This window comes from Coturnix japonica, chromosome 1 (assembly GCF_054131305.1).
Source record: "Coturnix japonica strain WE chromosome 1, WE-NBRP24, whole genome shotgun sequence".
NCBI classification, from domain to species: Eukaryota; Metazoa; Chordata; class Aves; order Galliformes; family Phasianidae; genus Coturnix; species Coturnix japonica.
This window is the reverse complement of record NC_140663.1, coordinates 75,724,935-75,749,353: the sequence shown is the minus strand read 5'-3', so window position 1 is coordinate 75,749,353 and position 24,419 is coordinate 75,724,935. Positions and strand designations below refer to the sequence as shown.

Sequence of the window (24,419 nt, the reverse complement as noted above, 5' to 3'; positions counted from 1 at the left end):
ATTTGAAACAACATCCAGTGTCATACCATACGGAACATACCTTAACTAGCTAAGGTGGTGCTGAAAATACCTTCAGGCAGTCAGTGACACCTTTAAGCACCTACACAGTTTTGATAATCTGACATATGACAACTAGATCCCTCCACTACAGAGTCTCTGTCAATGGAAAAAGTGACAACACTTGTAGCCAAACCCAACATAGGTAACACTGTATGGCTGATATTCACCTCTCATCCCAAATAATGAGCTTTGATCCAGAGAGGTTACGGTAATACATGGCAATCCTCCGTCCAGTTTGAGGATCCGATCATGCCTGAATGCAAAATGCTGTTCTCAACAACTAAGTGCAAACTATTCTGCTTTGATAGAATGCAAGGGTGTCTGTGAACCTCCAGACACCACTGCCCCAGGCAAAATCCACATTCACTTCAAGAGTTCAGAGGGTATTGTTCATTTGCTTTATTAAAGCATTTGTTCCAGTTGCAAAACATAGCAAATCTGAGAATGATGAAACATCTGTAGTCAGTCAGATGTCTGTGTACCACAAACAGGCAGAATGGTAGGTCATTCTGAAGACCCTTTTTATGAACAAATCTCTGCTCAGAAAACCTTTAGTGATGTTTAAGAAGTCACAAGACCTAAACAGGTTCTCCACCTCAGCAATCAAAGACAAAGCTTGACAACAAAGATTAGGCTGGATAAGTGCATGGTTAAAAACAGTTAGAAATCACGTTGCTCTCCAGCTTAATTTGATTTTGCCCTCTGAAGTAGCAGCACAAAGCTTTTTTCATACAGAGAACGGAACACTAGCTACCTCTGAAGCACTGTGAGAGTGAAGTAAGCACTGAGGAAATTAGCATCCTCCGAGCCTCTCCATTTTATCCATGGAGGAGCAGGCAAAATGCTGCCATTAGCACTCGCTCAGCTCCAAAGACGTGGTTATAGCGTGCCTACTGGCACTCCACCACTCCCGGGAGAGAGGACTGTCTGTTTAACCAGCAGTGCCAGCCTCTTCCTACTCCCCTGTTCCTGTTGGCACCCTGAGGCAAGCATCTGGGAGCAAGCACTGCCCCTCTCTGAAGCAGGTGCAATGACTGGTAGTCATTGCATTTGCTCCCCATGAGCCTGCTGCAGGCAGACAGAAAAGCCTGGAAATCCCTCCAGTAACCCTCCCAAGGGAGAATGAGAATTTAGCCAAGTGCACTTAAGACCAAAATTGTTGCAGAAAGGAGACACATACACTTGTTAAAATCTGCCTGCAACACTCCCTCCCGTCCTCCTCTTACTATGGACTGATCTGTATTTCTAAAGAGTATAATTATGTCTTGCACAATGATTATGAGCTTTGGGAGCTCTCAGAGAAAATTTCCTCACTGCACATGTGGCCACTGGCTGACATACCAAACACATATCACTCCAGTTTTTCTTTATTTATTTATTTTTAACCCTGAATTTTGCTGGGAGAGAGGCCAAAGAGAAAGGACGGACATCCAAGCCCAAGGCCAGGTTCTACACTATGTGGGTACTGGAGGGCAGAGGGAGAAGCCATAAGAATAATCTTTGCTCCCTAATGCTCCCATTTTGTCTGCCTGCCTTCCTGCTATCCACAGCAGAATCTCTAATCTATCTATCTGTCTATCACCAACACATCCTTTACCAAGAATGTATCACACTCTTCATTTTCCTCTCTAGTTACATTTTCCCCTGAAAGGCTTGCAAAATAGATTCTGTCTTCCCTAGAGCAGATGCTCAGAATTAGTTGTATGCCCATGCAGTGATGCTAAAATTTACAATCGTTATCAAGCTACCTGGTGGCCTTAAAAAAAACAACACTGATGGGCAAAATGTTAACAGCAAACTACTGTGGCACACTATCCTCCTTTCTAAGTTGGTCCTGATGGGCTGGCATCAGCTTTGTCAATGGGAGATGCCTTTGTATTGAGCACAATTAATATTTTTATTAAGAAAAAACTTCTTCTGAATCAGACATTACCACTCATGTGGAAATGGCACCGTTACAAACCACAAATGATACAGCCATTCAAAAATAAAAAATACTATTTCACCTGCATGCTGTGAAAATTTCCAGCCACCTGCACACTGGTAAAATGGAAGGTATGTAAGAATAGCATCAGTCAGCTTGTTTGCCTGAGGGTAATGGACATCATCCTTTTTCCCATCCAAGTCACCATCTTTTCCATTTCCAAAGGGCCTCCAAAGATGAAAATGAACTTGACAATCATTCTGCAAGGCAAACTGATCCTGATTCTTCCAGTCACTTTGTAATTCACTGCAGATGGTGAGAGTGAGATGTTTACTGGCTGGCAGGTAATGAGCCTCGTTGCAGATAATAGTGATGGACGGGCAATCTTGCCTGCTGACAAGGAGGCAACTCTACATGGGCACATGGCATTCATCCATGACTTCATGTAAAAGGATAGCTGTGACAATGTACACAGGTTATAAACCACCATCCTCTGTTAATGTCAGCATGCGGCTATACTTAAGTCTTTCCAGTTCACATTTAAGTAGCATAGAATTGATCCTGATTGCCCATGAAAGTAGAACAGCTTGATTTGTGACCTAATGTTTACTGTGCTATAAGAAGAAACTTGATCTGTTTAAACATCTAGATATTCCCTCTTCCCAGGTAATGCCATTCATCACAGCTGTCAGTGCTTCTTTTAAAAGAGAAATGACCCTCAGGCTAGTATAAAACTCCGTGGAAGAACGATGTATACCATTGCCAAAAGAAGAAATAGTTCCTAGGAATATACTATAGGAATTGTTTGTTTGTTTTTTCTTTCTTTTTCTCATTTTTTCTTTTTTTTTCTTCCCACCAGGCTTGTACACACCTTGTGAAAGTCCCCCACACACAGAGCTATTACTCAGGATTTCCATTTCCCTCCCCGTCCCCATATAAAGGCACTTGTATTAGAGACATACCCGCTGTCCTGATTTTATTTATCTATCTCAGACATAAGGGTAGTGGATTTGGACAAGCTCAGGCAGTTGATGAGATACACTTAAGCAGCTGATTCTGAGGGAAAATCAGAGTAATCCAGAAATGCAAGAGAAGACAAAGAAAAGCCCCAACTCCATTTCCCTTCTCCTCCTAACTTTATGAAGTGAAAATAAAAAATCACATACTTAACCAAATGCTAGGGATGTCTTTTATTTATTTATTTATTTATTTATTTCCCCCCACCAGAATAAATTTCTCTTGAAGAAAGAGGATTTGGATCAAATTAATAAAACAAGCATCTTAAAAAGATACTTGTGGTATATGTATAAATATCCACACATTTAAACACAGATATAGCCATTCCGCAGACAAGAACTGGTCTTAGTTTTCCTATTCTAAGTCAGATATGCTTTCCCTCTTTCCCTGGTGAAATCTCATCATTTGTACTGTACCTGGGCATCAAAACTTGTGTGGGATCATAAAAACGATCCCAGTGCTATGAAAGTTTCATCCAAAACCTGTCTCTTCATAGATGCAGTCCAGATATTCGTTCTACTTTAAAGACACATACGATCATCACTTTGATCCTTTCTCCCTCAGCTCTATTAGGGGCACCATCTCTTCAGGGCTTGCAGCTTATAAAAAGACCACCATATTTTTGATTCGCCTTTGATGTTGTCTTCCAAACTATCTTTGATTTTGAAGTTCTGTTCAACTCTTTCACCATTAACCTTGATTTCACTTAGGAATTAATAGACCTATAGTTTCCTTAGAAGGATAATTCAGAAATTCTCCTTCCTCTGGCACTTCTTCCCCACCTCTCCACCCCCCCTCACCCCCCCCCCCCACCCCTACTTGGAAAGGTAGGTGAAAAAGTACAAAAAGCTGACCTGTGTTAGAAAAAAATGAAGCTATGGATAAGCTAATACTTTTGAGTTTTCAAGCTTGTTGCACAGGTGCATTATTAAACTGCCAGCAAATGAAACAGTTCTGCATGATGGCGATGAACCGCACAGACCCCTTTCTCTAGGTCACCGATGACCAAAAGCTGTTACTGAAGGATGACTTCAATAGGACTGCTGTCTCAGTCCCATGCTTGAAAATATAATCTCCTCCACATACAAGAGCTGCATGCCTCTTCTTTCGACACTCATCAAAGAGACAGAAACTGAAAAGGTCAAAGGAACTACATTATTTGAAGTAAACTAGACACACAGGCAGTGGAACACTTACTCAAGAGGAGAAACTGGAGTTGTCTTTCAAGTGTCTTTAGTAGGCATTTTCAATTTTTAGCTTATTCTATTTGAGGTTTACTCCCCCTCCCTAGGCATCACTAAATGTGACTGAAGATTCATCTTCACTGGGATAAAGAGACAGATGAAGGCTAAAAACAGGTCAGCCATACATGCACACACATACCCCCCAGGATTTATTTACATGCCCTAACCATGCTCAGGTGACATTTGGATACACCTCAGGTTCCTGAAAAAATATATTCTATCTATGGAAGTTGTATCTCAGTGTGTCTTTACTCAAAGCTACCCCACTTTCCTCCCACTAAACCCTTTTCATTTCCTCTTCTTTAGAGAAAAAGCTTAAAGGACCTTTTCTCCTCTCATCACTTAATTGAAACAGCTATAAATGGAGATGAATCCACTTAGGAAGTCCCTGCAGAAACTGGAATGTGCATACTTATCCTTTTCAGTATCCACATAGGTCATCCCTGCAGCCTGCTGCCTTTGCTAAGGTACTGTTGGCACAGTTTATGGGTTCTTTCCCAAGAGCATTTGTAACGCTACCACGATTTTCATCCTGGGTTAACGCTCTAACATTTAATCTTTGGGACACTTGGAGCTTCTGATAAGATGCTGCAATGAAAAAAGCCAAATTCAGCTCATCAGATATCTGCCCCAACCAGCGATCTTTCCTAACACCTGTCACACTTGCTATCTGAAACATGTTTGGCAGAGAAGCACAGGCTGGGTGCTACACGACCTGCTTACAGCACTTCTTGCCCTCTGCCACCTCAGTGCATGGTCTTACGCTGTAGCTTGGAGAGCTTCAACTGAGGCGCTCTGCATAGTCCTATGGCCAGGCACGGTTCCTGTTATATCACGCCTCTCCCAGCATCTTAGCCCTGCTGGAAAGCATTCAGCATTGAGAGGACCCGTCTTTATGCTGATAACACTAAAATATAAAATAATGCCAACAGCTGGTGCTACAAATGGCTTTTAAAAACGATGTTCATTCACTAAAATTCCTCTTGCTACTTTTGACATGAAACACGCAGTCTCTAATTATTCTGATCAAGACGGTGAAATACAAAAACAAACTTTAATTGTGTTTAACAGATATTTAATCAGGACTCACTGAACTACAGATTAAAGCTGAAATTCATAAACCATAATTACCCAATTGTCGCAAGCTTTTTGGTCCACATTCTGCTTCCGTCTGGGCGTCTGGCACTTTGCCCCGAATTTCTTTTAGTGTCTTCTCAGTTTCATTGCTGTTCATGTTTTCCAGCAGAGATTTAGCACAGATTATAAAATATCTGTTCTTGGCAACTTTATTAGTTGTTTTTTCTTACAAAGATTATATCCCACCTATCCTCTCACTTGGGCTGAACAAACAGGCGTACGCTGCGGGTTATTTCTTGCCACAAGCTGCCCCTTCCTCCTGCCACAGTTCTTGCTTTTCACCTATTCTATTCAACTTTTGCCATGCTGCCAGAGCACCATCCAGGTATTGCTGTCCGTGTGTTATCTCACACATCTACTATGAATTATTTCTTCCCCCTCTTCTTTCTCCAGAGTTAGAAGTGGGTACAATATGGTTTCCTGATCTGGTAGGGCATTTCTGTGTGCTTGATGCCCTATATTTGTATTTAAGGAGACATGATGAAAGACATGCCTTTCCCATGGGAAGCAAAGGGTGGTGAGGTATACGCTAACTAGCAGTTCCTCAGGGAATTAAGTGCACAGGCTCAGACTGCCTCCTGAGAAAATTACAGACTGTCCTTTAGCACGGACAGACTGATTATGCCAGAGAAACAGGGTTGTCACAGTAATATTCTGAACTCCATGCATTATGTGCAGGATTTGATGTAGCCTATATAGGAAATCAGTATTAATATCCAGTAGGGTTTTTCTTTGTTGTTCTTGGTGGTGGTTTTTTGTTTGTTTGTTTGTTTGTTTTTTCACCACGATCCATGCTCCCAAGCACACACAACCTGCTGTTTTTCTAGGCAGAGTTTTCTAAGTAAGTCCTAGAGTTTTCATGCCTAATTACACTATACTGTACTTGAGAAGAAAAGGAGTGAACCTCAAAGGTGAAAGTACTGTCCATTAAGATGAGATAATAGTTACATTTAATATCCAGAACTGGTTAGAAAGTGGTAGTCTATGATGCTTTGTGTGATCTTCTGCTCCTTAAGGACATCCACACTACATACTGCACACCTTTGACATCAATTTCCTTTTGATTTCCACCATGGACTTCTAGGATCTGGTAATGAGTAAGTAGAGGAAATGCTTTACAAAAAATTCAAAGGCAGCTGGAAGATAAGGCTAGGAATATAGAAGCTTTTATGTGCTGCTGTTGTACTGCACCAGAGGCATGTTCTGCACAAAGACAATGCTGAACTTTCTGGAAAGTGATGGAGCTTAGTTACATCTTGCATATTTGCTTATCTTCTTTCCACAAAGGTGCTCACATTGCCTCAAAAATTTATGACTCTTCAAACTCCCCTTGCTCAAAGAAGACTCCCTGAAAAGCATGCTTCAAAGTCTCCAGTGCACCATCTTTCTCATTAAGAATCATCCTCAGGACTTTGAAAGGGAAGGGTGGGTCTTTAAAAAACAATTAAAGCAGCTTGCCATACTGCAGGTCAAACTGGCTAAGACCAAAGATAAGTTCTCATGATGGCAATGGACATCACAGCCAGCCCACTCTGTGGTGGAGAAATACAGAACTCCTGATGGCTGGGCCTCCTCTTTAATTGCGGTATGAGTAAAGGGATGGATATGAAAAAGATGGTGCTGTGGAAGCAGTGGATCTCAGTCCTCTGCTGAAGATGCAGCAGTGGATGAGCTTGAAAAAAATTGGATGCCCTTCCATTCATATCTGTCATATCTCTTAATAGCAGGAGCATTCTTGAGGAATTCTGAGTCTGGGAGAAGATACCCGTGTTTGTCTCCCACTGCTATTCATGTAGTTGAAACACTTTTCTTTATTACCCTGACAAAATCTAGAAGAATAGAAGCTAAAGCTTTATCTGTTTCCCTGGACCTGATATCTAATAACACACAAAACATACATGGATTTTTCTTCCACATCTTTCAGTCCTTTTTCATTACCAAAACCCGTATTTCATATATTTATTATTATCACCACCATTTTGCCTAGTTACACTTCCATCTCTTTTGAAGAGGCAGACCTCTCTATTCATACTGAATTAGTCGCACACATTCCTTCAAAAACCCCTCTACAGCAAGCCTGAAACAAGCAATAACGTAGTATCTCAGCAGTCGTTGATGCATGTATATTACGACCTCTTTTTTGTTTGTTTTTGAAGCATCCCCTGAATTGATTTCAATATCTGTGCTAGAACCTGTATCTCACACTTCAGAGCAGTCAGATACTAGACCAAGAAGACAGCACGATATGGAGAAATTAGATATTTTTTCACTTTCTCTGTTTCTTTTCCTACCTAAGAGAGATTTATTCTTTCTGTCAGACTCGCACTCTAGTCCAGTTACAGTTACATCTTGGTATCTCATGCATTTGTCTGATGAGAACACATGCTATAGGACAGCTGATGGCTTCCTAGAGAAGGCAAGCCTGATTTTTCAGAAATAAATTGTTTTGCAGTTTGGCACAACTGTTTGTCCAAGACTTTCAAGCTTACATTTAAATGGCGATAAAGAAATTGCTACATGGTGTTAGCTTCATTCTTCATTCAGACTGTGCTCCTCTGAAAACAGCCTACAGCCTTCGAGATGCAAAACGTACTGTTTTAATGTAGTCAAGGTCCCTCTTTGCTACATTGCTAAATCTATTTAGCAGATTCTTCCTGGTATAATCTGTCCCCAGACCTGCGGAAGCTCAGTGAATTTAAGTGTTTTAAACTAATGATAATGGTTAGTGCTGAGAACAGATGTACCTGGCTGTGGTACGATCTATTCTATTAGGCTGTTAGGAGCTGTGTATTCATATTGACTTACCAGTTTATGTCTATTTTCAAGGTGTGATGGCTGCACGGGGTGTAGTCTGTGTTTTCCCCTGACATACAATCTATTACCATATGTGTGTTGTGTGATACATGGTGACTGCAAGAAGAGAGAGATGGAGAACATCTGCATGTTTATTTTGATGCCTTATGAAGATTTCACATGTCCATTCTAGCTGCCCATCAGCAAGATTAAAGGAAGCAGTTGTATATGCTTGCATTTACACTAGACCATAACTTGGGGAATTGTTGCACATCTTAGATGTGTGTGCAGAGAGTTTGAAGACTAAGCTAAGTACTGTAGAAGTCTACTTTCCCTGTTTTGAAGGCTCTGTGCGTGAGAGAATTCCCTAGAACTGATGGCTGTACTGGTGATGTGCTAAGTGGAAACTGTTTTATTACTCTTCTATATCCAGAATACAACAGAGTATAAAACTCTTCAGTCGTATCAATAAACTGTGCTTCACTTCAGCACAATTAAGTTAAATTCCCACTGAGAATTACTTTCCTGGTCATACTGAAGGATACGTGCTGACATTCACAAACATCTGCTACTGCTGCCTTCTGAGGAGAGTACAAGATTTGGATTGCTCTGCAGGTCTTGCACCTTCACATCTCACCTCAGTCCTACAACACACAAGCAAACTCTTCCTGCTACCACAGAATGCACCACAGACTCACCATCTTCATCCTGATCAAATAAATAAATGGAGCTTTCACAAGGAAGATCCAACAAGGTGAAAACCGACTGCCACTAAATCAACAAAAATAAGGACAAGCTGAGAGAGATATAAACACCAGACAAGACTCTGGATGTGAATGGAGACATGTAAATTACTACCCTGATTTGGAAAGATTCATTGCAGGTGTCAGTGCAGCTTAGATCAGCCCACACGGGGCCAGCATGCTATCACTTCAATTTCTGAACCATGTTTTCAGCAAGCGACTCAGTTCTCATCTTGTAGGGCAGCACAGATGTGCTGCAGGCTAAGTCCAGGAGCCTCTTTGTCTCTGATGCACTTTGACTAAGGCAGGCACTACAGGCTTAAGCCTAGAACTCAATCTCTCTTTATCAAAGAATCACAAAGTATAAAAAATAAGTAATTTTCACTTAAATACAAAACATTTTGGTTTATGGGTGCAAAGGAAAAATAAAAAAGGAAAGAAATACAACTGAGATGTAAATGATATGCTCTGCCTTCATTAAACCATATTCTGGGCATTTTGTCACTTTGTCAGTAGGAATTCTTACAAAAAGGACATTCTTACAAAAACACTGTAGGTTTACCCAGGCTTCTGCTTCAGAAAGCAGATAATTTTGCAATGGAAATTCTAATTTCTGATCTGTGAGGCTCTGCCTATACTTGAACTTGCGTTTTCATCTCCTTCCTCACCAAGTCCACCCACCGTGGAGGTGAATTCACCTTCTTCAGCCTCACAGAACATATGCCATAAACATCCTTATATTTTCCCAAATCCTTCTTAAACTGTTCTTTTCTCTGTCAGGGCTTTATAAAGATGCATGGGGAAGAGGCTATATATCTGACATTTAATAAGAATCTCAAAGAGAACATACACAAAGCATGTTAAGAATTTCTTCCTGATAATCAAAAGGGACTGAGGACTGCTTGTCCATTGCTAGGAGATTGCTCTCTAAGGCTGGCATTTCTGCTTCTGTAGATATTGCCATTTCTCTCTTCCTTCACATGCACAGCTAGATCAGGTTGCTCAGAGCCCCGTCCAGCCTGACCTCAAATGTCTCCAGGGATGGGGCATCCACCACCTCTCTGGGCAATCTGTTCCAGTGCCTCACCACCTCCATGGTAAAAGACTTTTTCCTTACTTCCAATCTAAATCTACCCTAGGAAGGGAGAACAGCAGGATCTCCAAATAATATAGGTATTTATACACATATTGAGAACATATGAGAAAAACTCCAACACAAATCAAGCACTTAGGTCATTCTGTCATTGATCACTACAGAGCTTCTTCCCCTTCTCTACAAAGCATCCATCACCATGTGTTGTGGAGGACAAGCAGCAGGGCTAGGGAAGGAGCTCAGCTGAGCCAACACCATGCATCTCCCTGCCTTCTTTCTCCCACTGAGTCACTGTTAAGCCAAGCAGTACTTCCAACTCACACATCTGCAGGGGAAACACCCTGTATGAGGGATGGCACGGAGTTATTTTGGGTAAAGCAACAGCTAAGGGGACACACGGGAGAGGTGGCAAGAGGCAAAGGGGTTGGCTTGAAGCACAAAAGGCTTTGGGGAAAGTCAAAAGACGCACAGAGGCACCCTGCTACACCTCCCTGCACAGAGCCTCAGCAGCCACAGCAGCTACACTGGTGCAGACATGCAGAGAGATGAGACTCTCACCAAACCAGCAATCTTGGCCCACAGGGAAAGGGTGGCGAGTACAAAGCATGAAATGGCAACAGAAGAGCTGTGAGAAATACAGGTGTTTTCTACCCCAAGGAAAGGGCAGAGCAAATCTTTCTTAGAATTTCTGGTTTTTTTTTAAAGTTATCAGAAATGAGGTCTCACTGGAAGGCAATGAGGCAAAAACTGCAAGGGGAAAAAGGAATGTTGGCATCAGAGACAAGCCAGAACATGATCACAAATGACAAATAGGCAGTGTGTGGCAAATAAGGTATGTTACAGCTGGGAGGATACCCGAAAATCTGCCCCTTCTGCCCCTTTTGCAGGTACCCATGCCATCACTGTGGCCAGAACCCCACTGAAGCAAATACACATCAGGGAAGCACAGCAGGAGCTGAAGAGGATGATGCACCCTGACTGTAGGACAGAGAGGATGCTGCTGTTCTGTTAAACAAATAATAACCTTTTCTGCAACCAGAAAGGAAATGGGAAGATGGCAGAAATCTATTTGGCCATGTTGCAGAGAGGAAAGTATTAATTATAGCCTAGTAGCAATCTTGATTCTCATAACAATTTTGCCTACACTTCTGGAGAAGTTTCTCATGAGGGGAGGGGGGAAAATCCCTAATTCTTAAAAGCAACACCAGGCTGTGCCTTCTGGTTTTGGCCAGAACCCAGTACCCACAACAGAAACCTTTCAGCAGGAGGCAGTAAGGACTTGTCACGGAAAAGGCACAAGATCAAGCCCCACATTTCCAGTAAAAACTGCCCTTTTTTCCCCCTCCTCTCAATCTCATTGTTCCCAAAAGATACAGTGAAAATGGAAGATTGCTGGGATTTCTATAAGAAGATTTGGCAGGTTTTTCATATTTGTTTAGACTGCAAGATATAATTTGAATTTGGGGCTTGCCTCTCTCTCACTAAGGAGAAGAATGAGTTATTTGTTCTCTGAATAAGTATTTGTTATTAGTGGATCAGACATGGATAAGGTATATTATTACAACCATGTTTGTTAGGTATGATTTACATTGTTTGCTGCATATCATCTTAGGCTGTCTTAATTTTGTTATACTTTAAGGGGGTTTTGTTTGGTTTTATGCATTTAGTCACAGTTGGTTGTGTTTTGAACTTTGAAAAAAAAATTAATACAAAGGAAATTAAAAAAAGAAAAAGAAAATATTTTCAAAATGATGTGGAAATCAAATCTATCCCTCAGTAATTTGATTTGTAGGAAATGGAGAGCAAAGCATTACAAAGCATTACAAACAGAATGCCTTGAAGTGCATCATAATTACTTACATGTGCAAATACATTGTCTAGGTTTAGGCATTCAGTTAATAACAGTCATAATAATTCTATGCCCTTGCACAGGGTCTTTCATCCAAGCGTCTCAAGGTTTGTATAAACAACTGTTAACTGATGCTTGGCTACTTGCAAGTTCTCTGCTGCTCCTGGGGATGGAGAATTAGGCACAAAAACTCTCCAAGGTCAAAGATAAATAATGATTTGGGGTCAAGGCAGGAAAGATGGTTTTCTACCTGTTGGTGGATCAGTGATACATAAACTTGCATCTGATCTTGAGTTCCTAGAATGTAATGGCAACCTGAGACTGGACAAGGGAAACAAACACGCAGCATAGAGCTTCTGTTCCTCAAGACTTCAAGGCTGAGTTGGCATAAATCAGATCTACGGCTAAACCTTGGCAGAACTTCAGTATATATAAAAATATACCAATAGTCTGTATTAAAGCACAAAGATGGACCGATTTGCCTTCTTCGGAACTCTTTACAACACAAATGGTTCCCATCTATTTGCCTCCATGGAAAGAAATGCTGAACCTCATACTCTTTTGCTGTTTACTTCCATGCCACATTGTAGCTGCACTGGCCTCTTCCAAGGCTGGGAGAGGAACCCATGGCTTCCATACTCCAGACCTTTTTGCTCCTTGCTAGCCAGAACTCCATCCCTCATTCACTACAATATCTGTTTTCATGCTTCAGTAAAGGACCAAACTCCAAGACTGCCTACTTTTGCTGTTTCATTTAGCCATGCCATAATGCTAATGCTTTAAAGTACTAGCTGCTGAAACAGTCATAAATGCCATTCTGCAGTTACTGACCCACGTAGGTACACAACTGCCTGTTCTAAGGATTTGACATTAACGCATCCAATTTTTGTTCAGCCTATATTTTAGTGCTCTGTGTAGCCATGACAAGGAAACGTTTCTCTATACTTTTCCATTACCTGTTATGCTTTACACTAATAAAAACAGCGGATATTATTTATTTGTCTGGCTGACTGACAAAGCCAGGCATCAAAGCATCATTCTGGTGTCACATACTTCAACACTCTAATCTTTCAGAACTTGTAAAGCAATCTCTTACGGCGCTTTGTGGGCTGTGAGATCACCCTGACAAACTGTGATAATGTTGGCAATCTCCGAATGGGTGTTCATTTGCAATCTTACTACAGAGGAATTGCTACACTTCCAAATTTGAGGGCTTGACATAATCTGTCTCCACAAAGCTGTCAGGGTCTATTGTAAGGTGGTCTGTGACCCAGGGATTTTATGGGGTTAACATCTATTTCCAGTGCAGCTTTACTGTAAGCAATGGAATTACCTACAGTAAGATTTTACCTATTTTTGCATTCTTTCTCCTTATGCAAAATAGCCCTTATTCGTATGTACATAAAGTACAAACAGCACCTAGTAACAATATCAGAGTTAGCTGGGGGGGGGGGAGATGGCTCCTAAACACCACGACCTCTTGCGTGCAGTTCACACTAGACCCTCCGCTCCCTTCATCATATTCTGTGGCTGAGAAATGAGGCAAATGTCAGGTCAAGCGACACAGCTATTGCCATCATCTCTTCCTTTCCGTATGCTCCCAGTACTGGCAGTCTCTGGGCTGCCGTCCACAGGATATCCACAATTATGGCCCAGATTGAGGGAGGGGTAGAGAAACGATGGTGCTCTGCCAAGTGTGTCAGAACCTGAACTTGATCCATTTTCATATTAAAGCTGGGGACTGCGGGACAACACCATGTTCTCTATAATCCGTCTGAGGAAATGAAAATAAATTATCACCGCAAAAAAAAGTCAGAGCTAGAGCAGACCTAACATAAATAACTATTTTATATTTGCCTCTGAACTTTAACCAAAGAAATATGCTGTCTTGATGCTGAAGGAAGGTTTTTAGCATGCCATAGGATGGTTAAGTACCACGAGAAAAAGTGAGACAGAGTGTCTGTCTTTATCATATTTATGAGGGTCACAAAACTGCTAAAGAAGTAATTTAATTTGGAAATTACTTAGGAGTCCTTTATAAAAGCAGGGAATGTGGCATGGAAATAGAAAACTAAAAAAAAAAAAAGTGCATCCAGTGTTTCAAAATACATTCTAGGCACAATAGCCTTTCCCTGCTATCATCCCCTGAGGCAAATTTACCAGCTCTGCTGCTCCTCACAGCTAACAGAGGATGTTCCTCGAATCCTGCTCTGGATGCTGGCTGGCCGCTGCAGCCCTGCCACATTTGGACAAAAACCTGTGACGGGGCACAGATGTCCCTCACCCGTGCAGTGCTGGTGCACAGCCTTAAGCACTGGCTTGAATATTTTACTGAATTAACACTGGGATTTTTTGCTGTCTTTAGTGCATTTTTTAATTTTTTTTTTTACCAAAGGAGTTCCTTTCCTTGGATTATTCTATATAATCAAAACATAAATTATTAAAGATTTACTGTGCATAATTTTATCTACATTTAAACTATTTTTTTTTTTTCATTTTATTCTCTATGGAAAAGGAAACAATGTCATACTCTAACCTCAAGAATAAGTACCTCACTGCAGTGTTACTGAAGATGTTTAAAAACCCATATAAATTCCAAATTGGCCACATAATACAGCAAGCTGTCTTCTGCTCCTGTCAGTAAAGTGCTGGCTGTTTTCACCAGGATCTGCACACTCTCACGTCTCCTTAGCCCTTCAGAAAAGTGAGTACAGCCTTGGAAGAAAAAGGTAGATGTTTTCATGTGTGTATTACCTTAGTGAGGTCAGTAGACTGAGTAGATATGAAAACAGAGCGGTATTAGCTGCCAACCAAAAGATCCAAGGGCTTCAAAAGGTTGCTACTAATGCTGCAGATGGGACAGTCCTGAAATGGCATGGAAAATGGTATGTGCTTTTCCTTCCTACAACACATTGACTGGTAGCCAACAAATGGTTTTACTCTAGAATAAGCTGTAGTTGGTGAGTACAGTTATATACTAGTAACTATTTGACTCTTTTCTACAACAACCTACGTTTTTAAGAAAGGAGAAGCTAGTGCCACTTTAGAAAACTCTTGCTAAATGCAGATTAATTACAAAGTTTTTCCCAATTATTTATGTGTTCAAATATTTTTAATACTGACAATAAGTTGCTATATATCCAAAATTATTTAAAAAATAAAGAAAACAAACTATCACTGGTAGCTCAATATTTACAGAGCGAAAACAACAAAAACATATTAAATTTAACATAAACAAGAGGTTTGATACTATGACGGCAAATTTTAATGTAATTCATTTGTCACATAAATTATGTCCATGGGGAGGTCCCATGAAATTAATTAGGTCAGAGAGAGAAGGAAAACAAATAAAAAACTTCTCCAAATTCCAAATAGTAGGTTTGAAAGACAGCTACATCAACATCATTGGAAAGTTCTTCCCTTCTCTGCCTCCCTTTTTCTTTCCCAAAGACCAAAATCATCTGACTGAGAGTATGATCGTTGCCTACCAACATAAAGGAAATTGTATAGGTCCAAGTACATAACATTTCTGAAGTGAAAAGCTCTGCATGCAGCTCTGTCTTTCCAAACTGCAAAACTCCCTGCAAGAGTTCTGAAATATAATTTAGTAAAGACATTCATTGTGTCTATGTGGCTTTTAAGCACAAAGCTGCAATTGCAAAATCTGGGCATGAAGCATTCATCACACAACACAGAAAAGCAAAGGGCAAGAGGGCAGAGAAAAACAATAAGGATTTTAGATGAATTTTAATTCTGCTCAAACTCATCCTAAAATCAAAACTCTGAAGCTTTATCCATCCATTAGTTTCTCTAGAGTTTATATAAAACAGAATTTGTCCTTGTATTTCTCCTGTACCACTCTAGCTCCATTCAGTGAAAGAAACAAGACTTAGCTTTTTTCACTCTTCTCAACACACCTCACTGAATTGGAGCTGTTGATACCTACACACAAAATCTAGCATATTTTCCGATCCCATTCTGAACACAGATCAGCTTTTGCTCTTACTGCTGCCAGTGCAATATTCTGGGAAGACTGGAGTAATAAGGAAGTAGGAAGATGACAAAATGAAGGGGATTAACAGACGATGGTGCTTGATCATAATTGACATTAACATACCATGCACTACCAGATAACTCTAAAGTGCAGATTACATGTGGATCATATGAGGGCATGAGATCACATTTCTGCCAGCCCTTTCATGTTTTAATGATGCAGTGGGGGACACAAGATACCGAATAAGGTATGCAGTTTGCTAGTACCAAGTCAAAGCATCAAAACATTTCCAAAAACTGCAGCAGAAAGAATGAATTTATAATGGATCTATGCTCTGTGTTTTGATGTGGCAGAGTTCTCGATCTTGTAGAAAGTTCCTAAAGCTCAATTTACTACGTTGTCAAATATTGCCTAGGGGAACAATCTGACTTACAGCATCTTTATGACTGGTGATGAAAGAACCCTGTTTCACTTTTAGATCCCGAGTTTGGCTCAAGATAGCGCAGCAGAGAACAGAACATCTTTTATTTTATGCTGGATGTTGACAGTGTTCCCCTTCAGCACAGAATTAGGTTTTACTACATAGAATTCTTGCAGAGTTCACTGCTGATTAGAATTCACACCTTTGGATTTTGGAGATATACTTCACATCCCTCATTATTACTGCTGCCGAAGGTATGTATTTCAGTGTCTCCTTATCATTCTGGCATCTGTAATGGAGATCTTTAGAAAAATTGGGGGAAAAAATGTATTTAACCAGGTTTCCAAATATCTTATTCAGCTTTGGAAGGGCTTCAGAGCACAGTAACCACATTAATTGGATATAATATGTACAGCCAAGGGTAGCCCCGTTACTATGAAGCTTTTACTGTTGTCATGTTGTTTCAAAACACTTTTCATGCTTTAACCAGTCATAAATACATATGGAAACATTGCATGACACTGGACAACACTGCAGATCCATGGGAAATAATGGTTGCACAAGCATGGAGCAATCTGCACAAATGTAAATAGCGTGGCCAAGTCTGTTCTAAATTGCATTTATGTGAATTGATGGAAGTCAACTAGTACTACTAGTAGAACAGAATAGATGAGAGGATACGAAAATATAAAATATGGTACGGCTGTGCAGTTATCCTCGGGCCAAGGCCTGTCAATCTGCCATCATTTACATTCTCCCACTTTCTCAGTATGGCTTTACAGGAAATAAGAAAAATAAGAATATCTGATATTTCTAGTTTTATCTTGCACTGGAGAGGACACACGTCCAAGAACATATGGACATAAATGTGTCAGTATCCTACATCACTTTTATTTCAAAAATGTTATTAATTTTTGTGGGTGGAGTCCAAAATTTTAATGCCATATTAACAAACAGTGGCTGTTATTGCAATGCACGGTTCAGAAGGAGCATTTGTGTAGCACTCCGAGGATAACATTTTAACTCAATCGAAAATGATTTTCTGAATTGTAGTGATTTTGAAAGATAAGTATTACTACAACTTACAGAGTAATTGACAGCTTTCATTTTCACAGTTTCACCATACACCTCACTTCTGACCACCAATATGAAGCAGATCTAGACTCTCCATGCACAGAACTTTAAATGAATCTCCTTTCACTTTACCATGCACAGAATATTACTTCAGGATTGGTACTTTCAGTATTAGTCTCAATTATATGAGTGGTGAATGCTATCCAGGCAAAAAGTAAGACTATGATAATAAAAGTCTTTATCTGTCTAACAACCTAAATTTCAATCCAAACATTCCCAAACAACTTATTTACCAGAATCACAGGTACAGACAGATACTGCGGTTATTTGCCACACAAATGTTCCAAGTGGATATACTGAAAATCAAATAGCCAAAGGGCTTTTCTGCAGTGAATTAACAGGTGGTTTGGCACTGAGATCTCTACCTGTTAGTGGTTTTCACCTTTGGTTTCAAGACAGAAAATGGGACAATACCTTTCAAAGCTGCATCTCAAGTGGACCGTACGAAGAGCAAGGTTTCATTCCAACCAAATCTCTCTCTCTCTCTCTTGCAAAGTTGAGGAAAACTGCCAACCACTGCTGCTCTTGCCATCAACACGCCATGTAGATGTTACGAAAAGGCAAAGTAAAGGGAGAGAAAAAAAAAAGAGAGAGAGAGAGAAAGTAAGTTTTACATAAACAAACTGGTTACATTTGAAGACAACAAAATAAAAGCCATTGGCTTCAGAATGAGGAAATAAACAAATGCATTAAACCTTGGAATACCTTAGCTGAGAGTTATTGGATATGGAGAATATTTCCCTAAATTCAGCTTTAAAGGATACAATATTTTGAAAACATATGATAAACCTAAAGGGACAACATTAGAGAAACGTACCTATTGTAGCAACAAATGCACTATTACTCATAAAGCAGGTTAAGTGACTTCAACAAACACCCTGTAAGGCAGTATAAGCACCTACAATATGTTCTTGCCTGCAAATAGCCCAGGGTGCTAGAGGTGGAGTTTGTTTTTTAAAGCCTTCTACATGGGCCTAACGCTGCCTTTGTTGAAGGTAGCGTTAACACACATCAAATGCAGTGGGAATCAAATGTGGTTAACTGCATACTTTGAAAAATCACAGCCAATATGTTCATCTGATGCCATCATTTTCTGAGGACAAGTGTAGGCTATGGAATCACACAAAGTAGTCTCAAGTAAGCTTTACAGAATCAAGGAAGCTCGTTTCATTTCAGGAGCACATTTTTAATGGACAATTGGGAATGTGCATCTTCAAAACAATAGTCAAGAGTAAGTAAAAGACTGCCAAGGCAACCTTACAGTGATAGAAGTTTCAACACCTTTTAATTAAAACAAACAAAAAAAACCCCAAGAGTTCTTCAATGCAACTTTCAGCAACTATTAAGAGAACAGTAGCCAGTGAAAGTACGCTCATTGGATTAATGCAAGAAGTCAATACCCCTCCACTAACACTAAATGTAATGAGAATGACTTCAACACATTTGCTATTAATCAAAATGGGTTCACATTCACCAGTACACAGAAAAGTGGAATCCTAACCATCAGCTCCAGTAAAACTGTTCTACAGAGTTGAATATACTAAGTTAGCTATGCAACGTGAGAATTGCATGATTAAATTGCAAGAAGCTACCTATACTAATAAAACAAAGGATCAGAGTTGAACAGAAGACAGCACTGTCTGATCATGGGGATGTAATCACTATGGGTGGGAGCAAAAACTCCTAAGCTGGACAATGAAAACAAAAGTGGCTCTTTTTACCCCATAAGTGCTTTTAGAAAAATCTACTAGAGATAACTAACATGGACATTTTCTGTAGACTAGCTAGAGAACAGAGGAAAAGACCCTTCCAGAATGAGCAGCTGGGAAATACTTGTTTTGATGTTTCTTGGGTAAAACAGTTATTCCCAAGCAAATTTTATATTTCAAGAAAAAGAATTTCTGCTGAAAAATCATTCAAATGGAAAATGTCTGGCCACATCTACAAAGGGCAGAAACACTGCCCTCAGCCAGAGAAAGAAGTATGCCTAGACCAGTGGACTGGGTAAGTCCCAGGCTCTAGTTCTGGTTCTGCCATGGTCTTACACTTTCCTGGGCAAACTCCTTCCATTCCCTGTCATGCTATATCTTCTCTAGCCTTTCTGTTATGGAATCACAAGATATCCTGAGTTGGAAGCGACCCACAAGGATCACTTTGTCCAATTCCTGGCCCCACACAGCACCCTTCAGGACAGGAACCATTTCTCACTGTGTGTTGTATGCTGCATAATATAACACACGTGTTTAAGGACCTTGAGCACTGCAATAACAACAGTATTTTCCTTCCTATATCATCTAGTTCCTTATACTGAGAAAAATGCAACCTATGGCTGCAACACACTGCTAATCAAACATTATTGTATACCACGGGGATGCAGGGGAATGTCTTTTCATCATAGAACTAATCAGATTTAATGCACACAGAATCAGACAACTGTATAGCCCAGTCTTGTGATCTGTGTTCCAAGCTGCCAGAAATAAGGCAGGAAAGAAGGGGGGCCATCTCCTGTGTCCTTAATGAAAGAAGAAGAGAGATGACTGGACTAAGAGCTGATGAGGTTACAAGGCAACAGCAGTGCCATGAGTTGTTTGGGCTTAAAGCCAGATGTCTTGTATTTCCTTTGATTGTTTCTAAATAATTAATGGAATTAATTTAATCATGTGACCCCCTCTGCCTTTTCTTTTTCTTTTTTTTTTTTTTTTCCCAAGTATTTGGCTCTGCACACTAACACTAAATATAAAGGAGAAAAATGAGATTGTCTATAGCATACTGAATATTGATGCTGTGTGTTTAGACTGCATCAACAGCTGATACTCATATCCAGAAGACAGTATATCTACAGCACACACACTGTTTGCATGAAATAGATCAAGTAGTAGCCTTCATGCTCCATCAATAAACCAGCTCATCTATGGCATATGGGCACTGCATGTTTGAAGTAGGAAAATAGAAGGTACAGTTTTCTCTCCGCCCACACTAAGATGAACCTGCCACTACTATTTCACGTAACATTTTCTGGCACGCTCCCAGTTTTCAGTCATGCTGGTTTGCTTGAAAGAAACACTCGGAGGAGACTCGGCTCGTCTAGCTGTTTGAACAAACAAAATAATCACATATCTTGAGCTAATGGTCCAAGGCTTAATGAAGTTCATAGAGAAGTGGCTACATATGATGTGAATGTTCCCTTCTGACTTACTCAGATCAGTCACTGCTGTTTGTAAAAGGAAACGGATTATGAGAATAGTAGGTAGTCCTGTGCTCTGATCTAGACAAGCTTTTGCTCAGTACAGGAGTAGTCAGTGCACAAAGAAAAATGCAACCACTAGCAGTAAAAATTCCACTTTTCCAATTTTTTCTACAATAAGGCATTGACTGTAACTGCAGGAGAAAGTGTGCTCCTGTATCTTACTTGTTGAAGGTTCAAGTCTCAGCGGCACAATAATATTATACGAATGTTCTGAACTTTGAGGTTAGACTAATGATATAGAGTTGCCAAAATGTAACAGCAGAAATTCTGAACTCCTTCCATTTTTACCAGCTATGTAAGTAACAAGTAGCAGATACTAGAGTACCCTCTCCTTGAAAGTCAATCACAGATAAACAGACACTGGGGTTTTGCATTCAATGAAATTGTTTAAAGACAGGAATGATCACACAGGAACAAAGCCAAATTATTTGTGAGGTAGAAACACTGGAAATAGTCAACGATATAGTTGGTCGCTATTTGCATCTCAGTACTTCACAAACAACCCCTGTATTTATTTGCTTGTTTCTCAGCATTTAGGGAGAGAGGATGTGTTAGAGTGAGATGATGACATTTTTCCTGTGGCACCGAGGTTCTCTGAAAGTGACTGCATATCAAACTTTGCTGACAATGCACCTTTTGTTCCTTCTGCTTTATTTCCCTTTAATGATACCTTTTCAGTGAATCCCATTTGTAAGTAGCTCAAATAAATGCAGATTTTACCTTGTAAGCAATACCTTCCAAAATATTACTGCAGCTCAAAGAAAACAAAGAGCTAAATAGTGCTGGGTCTTCCCCAGTGACCCCATCACCCCACGGTACTGGACTGCTTGCCATTACTGTATATGGAGCACTGTGCAAGGTATTTGACATTAGAAATATGTACTGTATTGAAAATATACAGTCCAAGTCCTCAGGGTCCTAGGTTCTAGTTAGAATTAGACTTGTGCAAATAACTGATTTGAGTAGGTGACCAAACTGTGAACACAGAGAGGAAGACAACACCACCACCTGGGAGTCCTATAAAATGGGGTAGCTATTTGTTTGTGTTAGATACATTATAATTAAAGTAGGCTTTGTTTCAAAACAAACTCAGAAATCTTGTTTAGACACAAAATATTTTTAATTTTTTTCTCAGATTATCTATTTTCAATAGGTTTAGCTATCTTCTATCTGAGACAAGCAGATTTTGGCACAGAAAATATCCTGTTCAACAATTTTACTCAAATCTAAGGGCTAAACTACAAGTCCACCAGCTCCTGACTTCTCTAGGGCTATTTCTGATGGCCTTCCTTCTAGTGCAGAACAGCAAACCAGCCCTGGCCATAGTCTTCTATAACATTCATTCTACATGGGAGAAGACAGTGTGGGTCAGACATGCACAGCAGTGAATAAGCTCACTTGACCAATGCAAGTGGGTTTGACCAGAGAGGTGGGGGATTTGCTTTCTGGTTTTGGTTGTGCATCCCAGCTTGCGCATCCAAGGTGAGTTATTTCATTCCTTATGGCTGTCTGTCTGTCCTTCACCTCTAAGCAAATCTAAGCATTAGATACACCTCCTGAGGTGTGTCTGAATGGCATCTCATATAACAGATTGCTTATCTTAACTGGAGTCTTCATGATTTATTATAATATAAATAACTGCTTGACTGCAATCAAATCTCTTTAATGCCAATAGTTTCACATGCATATACTTAGTGGCCCATCATGGGACCATCATTTTCTTTTTTAATTAATTACTTATTAATAGAGGTAAAATATGAATGGATGGCAAGTCTAGTTTTTTCCTGTGTCATCAGTTCCAGTGGTAAAAGAAAGCATCTCATTTACTGCTACTAGGAACCAATGGGGACATGTAATGAATGATGTCTGAAGCCCTGGATCCCCTTGGCACTTTTATATCCCCATTATTTGGGGATAAATCCATTCAGCCCTTCAGGGAGGGCAAGACAGGTGGCTTTAAAACTGCTTGGTGAAATGCCTAGCAGGTAACCTCTACATCCTTGTGAGGTTTGGCCACAATATCACAATTGGTATGAGTGAGAAATGCAAGCTCCTAATGCAGTCCTAGGGCATATCTGTAAAGAGGTAGAAGAAGTCTGTGAGACTGGAAGAAAGAGGTCAGAGTGCCTCTGCTTTGGAGACTCCATCCCCCTTATAGGGCCCAACTGCTTACCCAGGAGGTGACTAGAGTTTCTTAGAAAATAAATAATCTAGAAACTAACGTGAAATGACGAACTCTTCAACTTTGACGTGCAGTGCTGAGGGCTGGGGGTGGGGAGGTTTTTCAGAGCGTACGGGGCTGTCACAGACAATAAAATCAGTCACGTTTTTAAAACACTGGGGACAGAGTTGAAAATGTGCCCCATTATGTCATGAGATGTACTCCCTGGTTACAAAAGGTGCGTGGGTTACTGTGAGCTCGAGTGCTAATTTGCTGAGACCGTAAAAGGCAGAACAAAGTGCAGACTGAGAATAACTGCATGATCGTATTTGTTGTACGGGCCCAGTCCTGTGCACCTCAGGTATCCTGGAGTACCATTTTCTCTCCATCTTTCTGATTTCTGCTCTTTAACAGGCAAAAACACACCACTGCCATCTCACAACCTGCTCATCTGTGAGGCTGAGCCTCATCCACAGCCTCCTGCAAGGGGACCACTAAAGCCTTCCAGGCCCTGCTGTTCAGCATCAACACAACTGTGCTCTGTCCAAGGGCCACATCTGCAGTCAGCGATTCCCGCACGCACGCTAATGCCCCTGCTTCCCCTCCATGCCATGCTAAAGAAGCAATTATTATAATTAAAAATAAATCCTTCTCTCTGTTGATTGTACTTACTGGCCATTGCTGCCATCTAGCCAGAAGCATCACCAATATTAACGGAAGCCTTCAGCCTGTTTATTTTCCCTTTGCTGCCGGCCTGGAGCAGGGATAAATGCCTCCCTTGTTACTCACTACCTCAGTGGAGAGATTTGTAAACTTTCACAGGGGTTTCCTTTTATTTTTTTTCAACAGGTGACAAAATACTGTATGAGTGCAGGTGTTCTGGCGACACAAACAGGAAAATGGAGATCAGACACAGCCGTAGCTGAAGAAAGGGAAAATTCAAGATAAAGATATCAGATATGTTAAAAAGAGCAATGAAATGTTTGAGAAGGGATAGTTAAATATATATATGAATATATATATTGCTGACTTACTCCTGCAAGGTAGTTCTAGCAGAAGAATTTTGTCTGTTTTGTTGTCGTGCCAAATTTTGGCAGGTGTTACTGGGGGAAGGTTGGAAGTTTACTGAAAGAAGTTTCTAGATGTTATTGGAAAGGGATTAAGAAGCTGTTGATTCCAGCTAGCAATGAAGGATGTGCTGAAGGTCACAGCTGAGGGGCACTGGCTGGTGTTACTGGATGTGGTAAAGAAGGAATGATAAGGATGGGATTTCAGAGTGCTCCCAAGTTCACATTCATTCTTCAAAGAATTTGTTCCCAAAATTCAGTCATGGATATGTGCCTACAGGAGGGCTCACACTGCAGCCATCCTTTCATCTCCTTTTGGTATATATGGCATGAGATATGAACAGAAAAGAATATTACAAAAAGGATATTTAGAAACATTCAGATGGAGTTTCATGGACTGCTTTCTGCCTAAACTTCAGCTCTCAGAAGCCATCTTAAATTCACAGACACTGTAGACACTCACATCTCTAGACAGCATGTTTTCAGAGCCCCAGTCGCAGCAGCATCACAAGCAAAAGGTGGCAAACAATGGATA

General features: G+C 40.4%; 1 protein-coding gene across 22 annotated transcripts in view; it reads right to left on the bottom strand.

The window, feature by feature from the left end:
• The window catches only part of ZBTB20 (zinc finger and BTB domain containing 20), a 432,215-nt gene that overhangs the window by 140,400 nt on the left and 267,396 nt on the right, over positions 1–24,419 (bottom strand). For 18 of the 22 annotated variants that reach the window (XR_014945328.1, XR_014945329.1, XM_015875898.3 and 15 more), the window contains one exon: positions 17,824–17,928. The exons of 1 other annotated variant lie outside the window; for it this stretch is intronic. The gene's annotated coding sequence lies outside the window, so the exon portion shown is untranslated. Of the gene's footprint in view, positions 1–17,823; positions 17,934–24,419 lie in introns of all 22 variants that reach the window. 3 more of the 22 variants (XM_085544991.1, XM_085545029.1, XM_085545034.1) reach the window with 2 other exon arrangements.